The sequence below is a fragment of the Megachile rotundata genome, chromosome 5 (assembly GCF_050947335.1).
Source record: "Megachile rotundata isolate GNS110a chromosome 5, iyMegRotu1, whole genome shotgun sequence".
NCBI classification, from domain to species: Eukaryota; Metazoa; Arthropoda; class Insecta; order Hymenoptera; family Megachilidae; genus Megachile; species Megachile rotundata.
The window spans coordinates 18323437-18338467 of record NC_134987.1 but is presented as its reverse complement, the minus strand read 5'-3'; the positions used below and the strand labels follow the sequence as shown (position 1 = coordinate 18338467).

Sequence of the window (15031 nt, the reverse complement as noted above, 5' to 3'; positions counted from 1 at the left end):
ATTCTCATGTTTCCCAAACTTCGATGTTGCAACTCTCAAGTTTACCGAACCCTCAAGTATCAGAATTTTCAGATTTCGAAGTAGTCAGTCACTTAAATTTGCAAATTCTCACATATGCTAAATATCTGAATGTCCACATTCTCACATATGTCAACTACCTACGTCTGCAAATTCTCACATATCTTAATTACCTGAATTTCCAAATTCTCACACATCCCAATCACCTAAGTTTGCAAATTCTCACATGTGTCAATCACCTAAGGTTGCACATTCTCACATATGCTAATACCTACGTGTTCACATTCTCACATATGTCAACTACCTACGTCTGCAAATTCTCACATATCTTAATTACCTGAATTTCCAAATTCTCACACATCCCAATCACCTAAGTTTGCAAATTCTCACATGTGTCAATCACCTAAGGTTGCACATTCTCACATATGCTAATACCTACGTGTTCACATTCTCACATATGTCAACTACCTACGTTTGCAAATTCTCATATATCCCAACAACCTGAATCTCCAAATTCTCACATATCCCAATCACCTAAATTTCCAAATTCTCACATATGTCAACTATGCAAGGTTGCACATTCTCACATATGCCAACCACCTAAGTCTCCCAATTCTCACATATCCAAACCACCTAAATTTCCAAATTCTCACATATGCCAATCACCTAAATTTCCAAATTCTCACATATGCCAACCACCTAAATTTCCAAACTCTCACATATCCCATCACCTAAGTCTCAAAAGTCTCACATATCCCAATCACCTAAATCTCCAAATCCTCACATATCCCAACCACCTAAACCTCCAAATTCTCACACATTCCAACCTCCTAAATCTCCAAATTCTCACACATCCCAATCACCTAAATTTCCAAATCCTCACACATTCCAACCTCCTAAATTTCCAAACTCTCACACATCCCAACCTCCTAACCTTCCAAATTCACTCGTCTCCTAAACACACCCCACCAAAGTCTCCAAAACTCAAATTTTTCCAACACACCTTCCCAAATTGTTCACCTTCCTATTCGATCAGCGTTCCACAATAATTCACTTTGTACGAGCTTCATCGAAACAAAGTTAGATTCAGACGAATACATTTTGGAAATCAGAAGGGGATAGTTTTGGTCAGAAGCTACCTCGTTTAACGAGTTACTGATGGAAGTTCGCCCTGCTGTACGAAATAGTTGAGCAACTATTAGCGTCAAATTGTCTATGAAAGTGCGGGCAACGAGGGGAAGTTTTTTGATAAAAAGTTTCATACTGTACACGGAATTATGGAGCGATAATGATTGTGCATAAAGAACAGACGTCTTGCTGGTCGAATGCGGAAATTTGCATTAAAAACAAAAGTTAACTTTGCTGAAGAGATTAAGACTAAAATAGGAGTTTGAAAGTTTCATTCAGAAGTTTCGGACCTTTTTGATTTAGCAATTTAAATGTAAATATTTTTTACAACATGCTTTGTAAGATGTCTTCAAAAGTTCTTTTTAAAGTATTCAAGTTATTAAAAGAACTTCATAAATTTGTTTGAATAATGAATTTGCAAAATGAATGAAGTTGACTTCATTTATTATAACTGAATCAAAGAGAATAAAGAAACTAAAATTCGTACTTGTGTGTCTATTCGAAGATATTTGATAGAGGTATTGAGAAGTGCATGATAGAAATTTATAACGTTATGCACTCGAACAGTCATATTCTCACTCGCTAATCACGAAATGATACTGTTATCAAATTAACAGGAGTATTAGGTCAATAACGGATCAAATATCCTTATTGACAATCACAATAGCCATTCAGATACATATAATTTGCTATGAAATTAGCGATACCTCTCATTAATGATCTATCAATTGATACACATACCGATTTGAAGGCAATAACCAAATCAATTCAGCAATTTGATATTAATTAAGCACATAGAAGCCATTAATGGAGAAAATGTGTACAAATAAAAATTTAATTGCAATTTCAAAATATTTTCTCGGTTCGATACTAATCAAACTCATCTCTATTTTACTACACTCCTCGAATTCTCGGTTAAAAGCCAAATTATTCTATTGTAACCCATCGACATTGTCGCAAAAACAATGGCGTATAAAGGCGAATTAATACGACCAAATACAATTCATGTTCATAGCATGCCATGAATGTTGTTCTATTGATTAAAAATGAGATTTTTCATGTTTTCAAATGTAGGGCAGAAATTCGCGAAACCATAATATTGGACCTGGAGAAAATACCTGTGCGTTCTCCGATATACATGAACTGTGATTTTATGGCTTCAAACATTACTCAAATTCCTCTTCTTATCGCGGCGATCAAATTTATCGCGACCACTGACGCAAGTGGGATTTTTATGCTGGGTGAGCGTTTGTGGAGTTGGGAGTTTGGGGTTTTGGGAGTTGGGGAATTTGGGATTGAGAAGTTGGGAATTGGGGAAATGAGAAATTGGGGAAAGTGAGAATTGGGGAAGTGGGAATTTGGGGAAATGGGAAATTGGAGAAGTGGGAAATTGGGGAAGTGGGAAATTGGGGAAGTGGGAAATTGGACAAGTGGGAAATTGGGGAAGTGGGAAATTGGGGAAGTGGGAAATTGGGGAAAGTGGGAATTGGGGAAATTTGCGATTCAGGAAATTTGGAATTGGGGAAATTTGGAATTGGGGAAAGTGGGAATTGGGGAAAGTGGGAATTGAGGGTAGTGAGAATTGGGAAAATTTGGAATTGGGGAAATTTGGAATTTGGGAAACTTGGAATTGGGGAGAGTGGGAATGGGGGAAATTTGGAATTCGGGAAATTTGGAATTGGGAAAATTTGGAATTGGGAAAATTTGGAATTCGAGAAATTTGGAATTCGGGAAATTTGGAATTGGGAAAATTTGGAATTCGAGAAATCTGGAATTGGGAAACCTTAGAAATTCACCAACTAGAGAAAACACAAATACATCACTCCTTCTATTTTACAAGACCCCTCGTTTTCCATTTAGTTGCACCATTGTCTCTAAATCGTCCGCATCGAAAGCATCACAGCGTTTTATTTCAATTAGAACGGAAGACAAACGAAACCACCGGTAAGATTCATCGACACGTGATCGGAATAATGTTATCAATCTCGTTCCATTTCCCGCCCCACGGCTTCCACGTGTTTTCGTCGACACCCGGCTCGTTCCATTTCGTTGACTTCAATTAACTTTCCGATCGCGTCGATGCAAAAAAGGGATGGCTTCGCCCTGTAAGGATTCCCGGAGCTTCCCGTTTGAAAGTCAACGAGGCAATGCCACGACACAACGGGCAATAAAACATGCAGGATCATCTGCTTTTCCTTGCTAGCTCGTTTCACGATCGAACGGGTCTACAGCTCGTTGCTTTCCTACCCTTTCATCAGAATTCATAGGAGCGACGGAAGTGTGAGGGGAATCTTCAAATTATATTCGAACAAAATTCTGTCATGCTTTTCTTTCTTGACTTTAGTTATTTTCATTTGCTAGGAATATTCTAATTGTTTCTATTGTATTTTGATAAATTTTGGGTGGTTGGGAAGGAGCTTGATTCTTTGAGAAATTGGGGAAATTGGGAATTGGGGAGATTTGGAATTGGGGAAATTTGGAATTGGAGAGATTGGGAATTGGGGAAAGCGGGAATTGGGGAGATTTGGAATTCGGGGAATTGGGAATTGGGGAAAGTGGAAATTTGGAAAATTTGGAATTGGGGAACGTGGGAATGGGGGAACGTGGGAATGGGGGAACGTGGGAATGGGGAAACGTGGGAATTGGGGAATGTGGGAATTAGGGCGAGTGGGAATTTGGGAAATTTGGAATTGAGGAGATTCGGAATTGGGGAAAGCGGGAATTGGGGAAATTTGGAATTCGGGGAATTGGAAATTGGGGAAAGTGGGAATTCGGAAAATTTGGAATTGGGGAACGTGGGAATTGGGAAATATGGGAATTGGGGAACGTGGGAATTGGGGAATGTGGGAATTGGGGAACGTGGGAATTGGGGAACGTAGGAATTGGGAAATGTGAGAATTAGGGAACGTAGGAATTTGGGAAATTTGGAATTGGGGCAATTGGAAATTGGGGAACGTGGAATTTGATAAAGTTTGGAATTGGGGAAATGTGGAATTGGAAAAATTTGCAATTGGTAAAATTTCACTTCCACCAATAAATGAACATACAGAGATTATCTCTCTCCATGCAACATCCTCATACGGTTATTGCATTATCCGAATCGTATATTCGCGCCAAGTAGGATATCAAAATGGAGGACAACGAGCCTGAAACACTGCTTCATAAAACACAGCCGAATATTACGCACAATCAGCGACAGGCAATAGATCGCGAGCGCAGTTGGAAAAGATGGCAATGTCAACAAGTGTCTTGGCACGTTTCGATGGTTTTTCACAGCGCAAGCTTCTTCCTGGCAAAACTCCTAAAAGCGTTCCGTTTTCACGCGACGAGACCAGGAAATTGTGGCAAAAGTCTGTTGCTGGCAAGTGTTCGAAGGTTTAACGTCACGAGCAACAATCGGTGCCATCCATCGAGCAAATCGTTGGCGAATTTTTTAGGACAATAATGACACTTGAGTCGTATGTTGCACTTTATGAAGCAGTATAACATCTACGGTTCATAAAAATGGCAATAAAACTTGGTGGACTGTGAATAAGATTCTCGATACTGTTACATTCGTGATAGCTTCATTTTATTATGTTCTGTTTAGACATTTTATCGCTCGGATGATGCATTGTTTCATGGGAAGGAAATTCTTTTTATTAAGGAGGACAAAATTCGTTTTTAATTTTAAGACAAATTCTACACAGATTAATTAATATGTAGGATATTAATTATGGCAATTGTAATTTATTTATTTTTCCAAGTTTACAACTTGCAGATTTTCGAGTTCATCTCGATATTCAAATTTCAAAATTTTTACCTCCTTCCAAATTGAAAAACTTCCAAATAGATTCACGAATTTTAGCTTTTAAATCGATCTCGATCGATTTCCTTTTTACTTACGGCGGTCTTACGCTGCACACCGGCAAATTGTCGTCATAAAGTAGCTCGGGGGAAAGGTAGACCGCAGTCATTTCGAAGTTCAGCTTAATCGGCGAAACGTTTGCAAACTTTGGGAAAATTCTGTGTATTAAAATTCTGCGTTGCTCCTTGCAGGAGGCAGTCACTAAATTGCTTCATTCCTGTATCGAACTGCAAATTTTATTCCGAGCTGTTTTTTTTTTTTCAGACTATTGTATGCGAAATCTCGTTCTCAACTCTTATTAAGTCTTATGTCATGAGATGGATGTTTCAATATTCATTTCGTCACGAGTATGTTTTACAGACAATCATTTTTTCATTTATAATCTGTCAGCCATTTTGTATTAAAAATATTAGTGGTAGGGTTGTTAGTCAACTATAAAATGATATGTAATAATATATGATACTCAACATATCTTCATCAAATTAATAAAATTTCGACTTCAAGATCGATTACATTTTTATTTCACCAAAAATTAACGAAGAAGTAGAGTGACGTTAATCAAGTTTTAAGCTCCATATGCTGCTATTTTGCGATTTCTCGAATTCTAAATTTCACACTAACTCAATTTAATAAAATTTCGATATCGATCGGTGGCTTACAATAAAAAGAACCCACGGAGCAGTATTAAAAAACGTATTCGATTGAACCACAAAAAGAGGTGCCGGGATTCGAAAGAACCGATAATATATTCATGGAAAATTAAAGTAGCTCTTTTGATAGCAATAATCGATATTCGAGGATAATCGACGCAGCTTTTCCGAAGACATGGCTACGGTCCAATTTCTGACTGCGGCTTCCTTATTGCCGGTCGACCAAAACAGCTGGTATCTATCGGTAATTTCGGTGGCTATTAATTATGATTAAACCTGAAGGTCGTAGGATGCGGAATTTCGTACTGACGCTGCGTATCTTGGACCCGCGTTAATCAAAGAAAATTATGTTCCTTCGGTGTGTATAGCATCCTAATAGGATTCCTGTGACATCGGAATAATGATGTTAACGGTGTAGCTTACTGATGGATCTGGTTATTGTTAACCTTGATGGATACATGCATTTTGATCTACACGGAAATTTTCACGGTGTAAATATTAAAATTAATATCTTCCTTAAGATGTAATAGTTTGATAACTGCAATTTGAGTTAATTTGATAACTAGCTAAATTTATAAAATTTCATTAATTTAGTCAGTGGAGTTCCCTGACTTTTTGCTGGTATTTTTCACTAGTTCAAACAATGACTAGTCACCGATTTTGTTAGTAATAATCATCTTAAAAATGACTTGTTACAAGTTTTGTCGATACTTCACTAATTTAGCTAATGAAACTTCACAGCCATGGTCTATGCTTACTAATTTAGTTAATGAAACTTCACTGATTTTGTCGATAATCTACTTCATCAACTTAGTCGATAACTAGTCGCTATTACACACTGGTATATTTATAACATATATTTATTGACAATATATTTATAACATACATATATGTATTTACTGACAGTGTGTTTATAACATATATTTACTGACGATTAACTTGCACCGATTCAGGTTTAAAAATTAAACAACAAACACGTAACTTACAGTACAAACTAAATGTACAGGTTCTTCAATTTATTCTAGTAATAATTACAAAATATTCACCTCGATACCTTCTTGGTAATTACGAAATATTATCTGCAGCATAGGCCAGCAATAAAACGAAAATTGCATGATATTGTACCCTGAAGAATGTCCAATATTCAGAGTGCAATCAAGGAACAGTATTTACAGTTGTCAATAAATGTGAATGCCGGAGACAGATATATCCGTTGGTCAGACAATAACCTGATTATCGTACCCATTCAAATACGCAAACTTTGCAATCGTACTTCATTCATTAGAAGAAGCAATTACTCGACTTTATGGTTGAACGTGATGTATTTAATTCTGAGTCAGATGTGTACTTGATAATTCTAAATAATTAATTTCATAAATTACAAGAATTGTAAACTTGTATATTTAGAAATCCTGAAAAGTCCGCAATTTCCAAAGTCAACGTACACATTTACCTTTATTTATCGCTAAAAAATATCCTCTTAAGTCTAATCCCGACTCTATTACGGATAATCCTTTCAGAAGGTTAAAATAATCCCACAGTGAAGAGACTCTTTGACCCGTCTTCCTGTGCATAATATCATTCATGAAACTCGGCTTTTCCGTCTAGTTTCAATCGTTGCGAAAAGGAAAATCATTAAAGGCGTGTCGGCGCCGATACGTCTTAACCGTGAAATGGTGAGTTAAAGGCAAATTGGCTTCCACGTAAATTCAATTCCACCACGGAGATGCTAACGAAATGCCGGGAACAAAGAGAAAAAAATTCCTTCCCTGCGATGGAATTGCAAATACGTTGCGTTAAATGGTTGTTTGAGAAAAGGGGTTGCATTTTTTCGAATCCCAAATTGAACAATTTGTCATGTAACATTTTTTTAAATAATTTCTGTTAGCTATTTAGCTGGCAATAGCTTGTAATAGCTGGCTTCTTAAAGAAGAAACTCAACACGAAATTGTTGTAGAAGTATAAGCAGACTAAAGAGATTTCGAATCCCACGCGACGCCGTACACATACTGCTTCACCCTCAAACCGCTTCTTCGTTATTTACTTATTCTCCGAGACAGAGTCAGCTTTGCCTCGAGTACTCTCTTGTCTCTGACCTCGTACTTTAAATATTTGCAATCGATAACGGAGCCCACGAGTCGTTGACTCCTTTCCTTTTCTCTTCTCGCCACAGAATCCGAACCGGAATCATTCCCTCTTACTTTTCTTAATTTGCTCCGGATCCGTGCCATCCTTCATTGTCGAGTCATTCACGTTCTCGCGAGTCTCGCTACCTTCTCGCTATTTTCATCTTTCCGCTCCGGTTTCATTTATTCCGGATGTCTATAGCTAACCCTCGCGAAATGTGCTCGGAATAGACGGAACTTCCTTACCGACCTTAAATCCGGACAGCGTCGAAGAACAAGATGTCTGCTCGTCTGACGGGCTTATTAGATCTATAATGAATTTCTTGTACGTTAAGGACCTCCTCCGCATCTTAATGCTACCTGGGACAATCAGACCCAGCCAAATTTCACATTTCTATTTCAAAGTACTACCTTGAATTAAGGTAACCTGTTTTTATCAAAATATGTATATGATCTTGTAGAAATCAAGCTGCAGTAAAAATATTACTCGATGCTGGATTTATTCTGAACTTCAGATTTATTATTTTAAATGACAGCGATCGGTTACCTAACCTAACCAAAATATAAGTCAATAATCATTTACAAATTTTTTTATTTTTACAGGGCTGCCTATAGGTTATATGGACAGCCATGTAGAAATAAAAAAAAATTGTGAATGATTGTAGACTTGCTTTTATAATTTAGTACCAATTTACAAGCACATATACATCCACTCTCAGTTGAATAAAAATGAAGAACATTTCTTTTATCATAAAAACATTCATACACAGATCAACAACAATAATCAGATCAAGACTTATTATAATTGTCCTAACCTTATCGTTTTCAAACAATTTTCAAATAACCATTTCAATAAATAAGAAACACTCAGAAATTTAATTACGTTCCCCAAAGTTTAACACCTTCGGCATATTTTCCCAGAAGAAAGCAATTTTAAAATGCATTAATAAAACGTTTTATTTACCGCTCAACAATTTAAACTCTTTATTGGACTCATAAAGCCGAGGTGTCTTAGATATACTTTAATCAACGCTTCTTAAACGACTTCATTTCGGAAGGATACGGTGACAACGGAGCTTCAATATCACGCCGCGTAATCTAGATTTATTTTGCCTCCAACACGTCGTGTTCGCTTCGCGGAATTCTACCGATGCATCTTTCCGCTTGACACGCGAGGCCTGCATAAATTTCCGCGGGTTAGAATTACTTGCTACAATATCCAGCTCAGGCGACATCACGATTTTCATTGCGATTCAACCACGTGACCGAATGTGTTGTTCGCTATGCAATTACGCGTTGATAATTGGATCTTAATAAACAACGGAGAGAATTAAGTATTAGTGTCTGTGGTAATGAAGACGTTCGTTACTTAATGTGGTACTTGGGTTTTGTGGATGGGGGAAGTAAATTTGGGAATTTATGGAGGGAGGAATTCATGAATGTGGAAATTAAGAAAATTTACAAGTTTCTAAATTTCTAAAGTTTTTAAAATTTTTAAACTTCTATGTCTTTCAGTGTTCAAAACCCTAACTTTTTATATTCCTAAGTTCTCAAGTTACAAAATCTTCAAGTCCTCAAATCCCCAAGTCACCAAATCACCAAATCACCAAATTACCAAATCATCAAATCTTCGTCACCAAGTCCCTAAATCCCCAAGGTCCCCAAATTCTCCAAGTCCCCAAATCCCCCAAGTGCCCAAATCCTCCAAGTCCCCAAATCCCCGAAGTCCCCAAATCCCCAAGGTCCCCAAATCCTCCAAGTCCCCAAATCCTCCAAGTCCCCAAATCTCCGAAGTCCCCAAATCCCCAGGTCCCCAAATCCCCCAAATCCCCAAATCTCCCAAGTGCCCAAATCCTCCAAGTCCCCAAATCCCCAAGGTCCCCAAATCCTCCAAGTCCCCAAGTCCCCCAAGTGCCCAAATCCTCCAAGTCCCCAAATCCCCAAGTCCCCAAATTTCTAAACCCCAAATCCCACCATTTCAGATCTCTAACCTCTTAAATTTCCAAAATCCCAAAATTCTCAGTATCCCCAAATTCCCAACATTCCAAAATCTCCAAATTCCCAGCTTCCCACACGCCCAATTTCCTAAACCATCAACTATTCAAATTCCCAACTCCGCGAAATGCGCTTCGCAAATTCTGACGCTGATGATCAAACCCATGTTCCCTAAACTTCCATTATGGTAACTTTACAAAGTCATTGACGTGCACCAGCACGGATTATTTTCAATCATGGTACGAGAAGCGACAGGCAACGAGGTTAAATTTTCAAGAAGGAGAAGCGTAATCCGTATATCACAGCTCTCGCTTAAAACTGAGCCACTAGATGCAACTCGATAATATTTCCTCCATCTACTCCGGCCGAAAAAGGCGTATTAAAAATGAACGACTCGTAAGTTGTCTCATAACGGAGACGCTTCAATTTCCTTCCGTCTATCAAAGCCTCGTGGTGACACTTCATCCACGGTCCTGCAATATGATGCAATTCACGCTTACGAGCATCTACGTGTCGTTTCACGCCACCTATCGTCTCGAATATCTCCCTGTTATCCCCTTCGATACGCTCAAAAATATGCTCGACGTATTCGGAGCTGTCTGTTCCGAAACCTTCGTCGTTTTCTTCGAATCGACAGTCCGGTTAGCATACCTACGACCGAGTTACTCGTGTTTCGCAAGCTTTTACCCGAAAATCATTGTTTCCAGAGCTTGCCAGCAAATCGAGAGTCGTTAACAACATCTGCGAACTTCTCTCTGATTAATGATGTTGTAGCTCGAACGACGAAACTTGCTCACGAGAGGAAACAGCTTCTTCTAAATTTAATAAATCGCGTCTGGAAAATAACGAGATAAAACATTTGCGATCTATAATCATCTTTTCTTTATGTTTTTCGGAAGAGAATTTCGTTACTTTGTGTCAACTGTCGGTGCAGTTATCCCTCAATTTACACGAATTACAGAGCAGGTGGTTATGCATTTACGATCCATTAAAGTTAGAAACAATTCGCGTAAAATCCGGTCTACATAATTTACCTTCCAGAGTTTAATATGTACAAATGTGAATATCCTGTGACTATCTAATTCTACGATTCGATTAATAATTCTGTATGCATAAAATCCACAAAGGATGCATTAGTTAATTGTTCCACTTCGATCGATAGTCTTCAATCAACGCAGTCCGAATTTCATGAAATTGTCCACAGTGACCCTCGGCGTGAAATATCGCAAGGGCTGAAAAATGAAAAATAAGGTCTCGGAGAATTCTTAATACGGTCGTAATTTCGTCTCCCGGCAATTCCCATCTTTATTCATTCCTGCGTGGCTAAAATTGCGGCGAAAAAATGAAATGTCTGGATCCCTCAAAATCCAGGAATCCACGCGGTCGAAACACAATGCGACCGCCGTCAGTTTCGTTATTAAACGACCACGACTCTGGCCACGACTCGTTCAACAAAAAAGGGCTCAGTCTATCGATTTTTCCCCGCTTTATCTGCCGTTGATGTTGGCAACCTTCCCCTCCCGCTGTTTTCCTGTTGTTTTTACCCCAGACAATGGCATGTACGAGGGTATTCCTGGAGATCAAAGGGACTCGCCACATGACACACGAGCGGTTCGTGAACGCGCCCTTTGCAGATTGCATTGTCTTTCTCCGTTTCTTCTTTCCCGTTGCATTCTCGTTCTGTACATTTTAGTTGTTCCTTCGTTGTCGCTTCGCCTCCATTTCTCTTCCTTCGTTTCGGACGCTCGTCGATCACCGACACGCGTTGCTCACCTTACCCTTCGATTGCTTTTCAAACGGAAACCGATCATGTCGGATATATCGGAAGTTGTTTCATCGGAACGAAGAAACGTCACTAACAGCAGGCGTTCCATGATCCTTTGTTATAAACGATTCGTCCACCATTATACGTTGAACAATGAAAATTATGTCGTATTAATAAATGTGCCATTTTTTATACAAATAAAGGAGGATATTAAAATACGTATAATGGCCATACTGGGTCTCTCTATAATCAAACAATATACCATACAATACGCGTATACACATGTTACTCTTTGTTCTCCAGAATTCGCATACTAACAATGCCTATACATGGCACTTGAATATACCCACATAAATATGCAACTACCCATTAAAGTTCCACCTATATTCAATTTCTTTAATAAACAAATTGTTCACCTACACACTTCAAGAAAATATATGACCGAAATAAAAAGAACGTGAAAATTGAACTACAGTTGACCAAGTTGAACATCTCAATCTATAGAAATATCTTTACGATATTTTCCTCTATAATTAAAAATTATTTGTATAATTTAAAAGAAATAATTTCTATCGATTAAGAGGTGCAGAACATTCTGACCCGATTGATTAAAACCGCGGTATTCGAACGAAAAAAGAATGTGTACAAATCTGGAATCGAGCATACAAGAATTTGGGACGTTTCAAGCAAATAGGAACTCCGAATACACGTAAGCTGATGGCCTACATTTTAAATGGACAATGCTTCTGCTAACATTCGTAGGAACGATATAAACCGTGCAAAAGAAAAAAGAAACGTATAATATTTGCCCGAAGTATCCGCAGCAATATGTACGCGGGTGATACGTTAGTTGCGAGCGCTTGAATACGAGTTCTCGTTGCGAATCGAATCGACGATTGCTCGATTACAATGCCACGTCGACAAGAAAGTTTCTTTTATCAGCGAAACTTTTGATACCGGTCTCAAATGGTACCGTCTCTCGTCTTTATGCGGCCGCTAATGTACTTCGGAGAAGTTACATCCGTGGCTTTTCATTCACTATTTTGAAGAATCTCTTTTACACGATAATGGAAGAAAAATGCCGTTTCTTTCGGAACAATCGAACGAGATCGTTGGATCCGAGGACAGTTCTTTCTTGCCAAGTTTTCTTAAATCCTTCTGCGATTTTCATCTTGGGATATCGAGACGATAAGTCATCCGAACACTCCGATATTTCACGATCGCTGTTTTCAGAGCTAACATGAACGCTGCAGTCGATGGAACTCGTGGTAAGAAGTGTTGGCAAATCTAATTTCGTTCTTTAACGACTCTTTAGGGAGTCGGCAGTGAAATACGTCATTTGTTCGGAAGTAGCGATGGCGCGAAATTAAGTCACAGCGAAAAATAGCATAAATTGACTAGTGGCATCCGAACATCGACTTCGGGTAACAAGATCTAAACTTTAAAAGTTCATTTGAAGCTGTTTCTATGAAAAACGCGAATTTATTCCCTCTGGTCAGGATTGAATTGAAAATTTCCCGAGTTATGAACTATCAACTTTTATTCAATTCCGTACAAGACAATCAAATGGCTTTGGAAAGTTGAAAGAATTTCATTCCGAGGTTGACAATATTAGAACAGTAAATTTTTGTTCATCTATATTGTACTAACCAGTGGATGGAGAAGTATTTAAAATCCTTTCACGAATATATTAAAAATTAAACATTTCAAATGGGTTCTATTGTTAACGAATTAAACATTCAAGAACTCCCGCAATACTTAAAGCGTTTTAATATCTTTGCATAGAATATTTGAGAAATGAAATATTTCAAGCAAAAGAGTTTAGTTCCTCGAGTGTTCATAAGCTTCCACAAAAGAATCTAATTTGCAAGTGAAATTTTCAGCACCCCATTCTCAAAAATTGAGATTCGATCGAACGATAAACGAAGTTTGAACTATCGGAAACTGCATTATCTGAAATTAGAGTTGCGTACTCGATAATTTGCGTCATCAACGTAATCAGAAGAACGAATCGATTGATCGATCACGACGTTAACCGCGTCATTATTGAAACGAAGAGAAATTCAAGATGGTCCCAGGAAGCTTTTATGTACGCCGGTATTTGCATGAAAGAAAATCGCAACGAAGGAAGTTTCGTGACGCTGATTCATGAAGTCGGCAGCCGTATTAAACAAAGATTAATCTCCATGAAGCGGGAGGAACGATGGGGGTGAAGAAGAAACCTGGATAATCCATTATCAGTTCTACCGTCTGAAGTCTGGAATTTGAATTCGACTCTGTTCCCTTGGCTAGGCTGTTGGTGGAGAAAAAAAATGAGGAGGTTTTCATCTTCTCCTGCTTCCTCGCCGTTTCTTCCGCGTGTAATTCCTTCTGCTTTCCAGCGTTGCGCTGAAGCAATAAAGTTTCTGGAATTCGGGAATAAGTCTGGGTAGAATGTACACGTTAGTGGTGAACAAGAAGTAAAATTAAAACGTGCTTTGCGTTACAATGCTTTTTTATCATCCTCCTTTGAGCTCTCGTTGATAATACCGGGACGTTGGAATGTTTCATATCTGCAAATATGATGCCAATTTTGGATCATAAAATATCGAGACAGTAAACGTATTCGTTCCTGATATTTTCGTTGAAACTAGACTGTTCTTGCACAAACAAAATGAAAGTGTCTACAAAATGGCAGTATCTTTGCTGTAAAACTAACCTCACTTTATAATATCAAAATATAATACGCATCAAATCAATGACAAAATATGTGGTAAAATCAAGTAATTCACCAGGAAGAATTTATATATTATACTCTTAAATACAATACTTTGTATAATAACAGTAATAATAACATTAAACGAAGTCAATCATTGTCGACACCTAACCTAACCTCAAAACATCAAGCTCCAATATAATCATTACAAAATTTAATTTGTCAGCTACAATTTATACATTATATTTTTAATTATACTTTACAACAAATTGAAAATCTATTATAAATACAATAAAGTGTCCATAAAATCAAACGTAACAAAATTCATGAAGGGGTCATCAATGCTCATGAAAATCCACATAAAAATATAAGAAGAGTCTACTGTATTTAACACATTAAACAAATGTCCCAAAACAATAAATTACAATAAGGTTATTCCGAATTTCCTCTTGTATTCATCTGCAAGAAAAATAAACGTGGATATAGTTAGGAAACAGTACAAGAAGAGTAGCATTTCTTTGGAAAGATGATTAACTACCATTTCGAGAGAGGTTATGAATAATTAATTCTAGAAGTAGTAGTTGGAAATCCTAAGGAACTAGGTGAACCAAGTTGAGAGCGAGATTTATGTGACGTATCCAGTAAGCTCCGCCGCCTCTCGGGATTGCTTCAAATTTTGCATATATTGCTCCGGTTATTTCGGAACATAAAAAATTAATTACAGAGTATTATTTCTGTTGAACTGCTCAGATATTCCATAGTACGATGATTATTTGAGAACGTTTCCAATGGAACGAATATAAAATC

At 37.8% G+C, this 15031-nt stretch overlaps 1 protein-coding gene across 13 annotated transcripts in view; it reads left to right on the top strand.

The window, feature by feature from the left end:
• Nucleotides 1-15031, top strand: part of unc-13 — a 300331-nt gene that overhangs the window by 135977 nt on the left and 149323 nt on the right. The window lies entirely within an intron of this gene.